The following is a 1,735-nucleotide window of genomic DNA, read 5'->3' as shown; positions in this document are numbered from 1 at the left end:
TAGTTCGCATGCATATATACACCATCTATAGGTCTTTCTCGCACACTATGTATGATACTCTAGCTAGTCCAAGCTAGATATCTTGGGTGCACTCATCGTACACACACAAATTCCTTGGCTCTTTGCCCGTAACTCTCTCATGCACCACATTGTCGTCTTGGAGCTCTTCCCCCCTCTCTCAAACTCTCCATCCACCTGGGTCACACATACACATGCATATCTCACTCGCACTCGATAGGCCCATCTAAAACTCTATCTCTCTCCCTCGTTCTCTCTCCATCTCACACGCACACACACACACAATCTCATGCCTAGCTAGCCAAGTATGATGGTCTCTCACTCAATTGTAGGCACACACAGTCCCCCCTATATTTATATGACTAGCTAATCTTAGTCTCCATCACAAACATGTGCATGGTCTATCTCGATTTCTCTCGGGGCATCTTTCTATCGCGCACGCACCTCCCTCGATCTGCCACCCATATAGTCCCCTCACGATCTCGAGGGGATCTCTCTATCACAAACACACCCTCTCTACCTCCCCATGCGTCCATGTCCTTCATGTGTCCCTCTCGACCTTTGTTCCTTGTTGGCCAGACCTCTATTGGACATGTGCTACAGGGGTGTCTCTTTCCGTTGCAAACAATCACACACTAGCTATCTTCGTGTATCCCCTCGCCTCGCTTTTCTATCTCGGAGATGCATGCATGATATGTTCACATAAGAAACAAAAAAACACACACTCTCTCTAATTTATCATTTGTTGTCACTTTCTCTTTCACACACATACTCTTTTTGCACACTTACTCATTCTCCTTCACACGCACTTGATCTGTCTCGACTTAGGCACTCTCCTCGGTCCATAGCATATAGATTTATTGAAAAGTCAAACATCACAAAGTTTGACCATGTACGTGGAGAAAAACAATTACATCTAGTACGGCAAACATATACCATTAGATTCACCATGAGATGTAGTTTTGTATGATGTATCTTTGGTATTGTAGATATAAATAACATTTGCGTAAACCTGATCAAAGTTTCCAAACTTTGACTTCTAAAAAATTTACATGCACTGCATTATCGAGCGGATGGAATATCTCTTTCCCCCTCTCAGCTATCTGATGCACCACTCAGCCTTATCGGGGCTGCTCAATCTCTCTCAAACTTTATTGGTCAGTTTGGTTCGTGACCTGACCCTCATGCCTTGATGGCCAATACTGCCTGGTGTGGACGTGAGATGTAAAATATTTCTGCCTGGCCAAGCTTGTGTGGTGCTGAAGCGTTTGGTTCATGCCTGGGCCAGGCAAAGCATCAACATCCCATCAATCAATCCATGCAGCAATTATTTAATGCTAATATCCATCCATGTTGATGTTAGCCTCGTGGCCGCACGACCAGGCACGGCCAGGCGTTCGAAATCGGTCGCCTGGGCCAAGCTACTTGCAGTGTCTGGAGTCCAGCCAGGCTAATTAAAGTGCAAGGGAACCCAGGCCAGGCGGGCTTTCTTTTTCACAAGGTAGCAACCAAACAAGCGTGCATGAAATCCAGCCACAACCCCAGGCCAGGCAAAAGATGCTTAGGACGCAAGCCAAACTGACCTTATATCTCACTGGTTCACACATACACATGTCTTGCTCGCGCTATACATATAGACCCATCCAACACTCTCCGCCCTTGTTCTCTCTCCATGTGACACCCCCCCCCTAAGTACCATAATCCCTCACTCCATCAT

This window comes from Triticum aestivum, chromosome 1B (genome assembly GCF_018294505.1).
Source record: "Triticum aestivum cultivar Chinese Spring chromosome 1B, IWGSC CS RefSeq v2.1, whole genome shotgun sequence".
NCBI classification, from domain to species: domain Eukaryota; kingdom Viridiplantae; phylum Streptophyta; class Magnoliopsida; order Poales; family Poaceae; genus Triticum; species Triticum aestivum.
The sequence above is the reverse complement of the archived record's forward strand: the minus strand, read 5'-3'. Positions refer to the sequence as shown.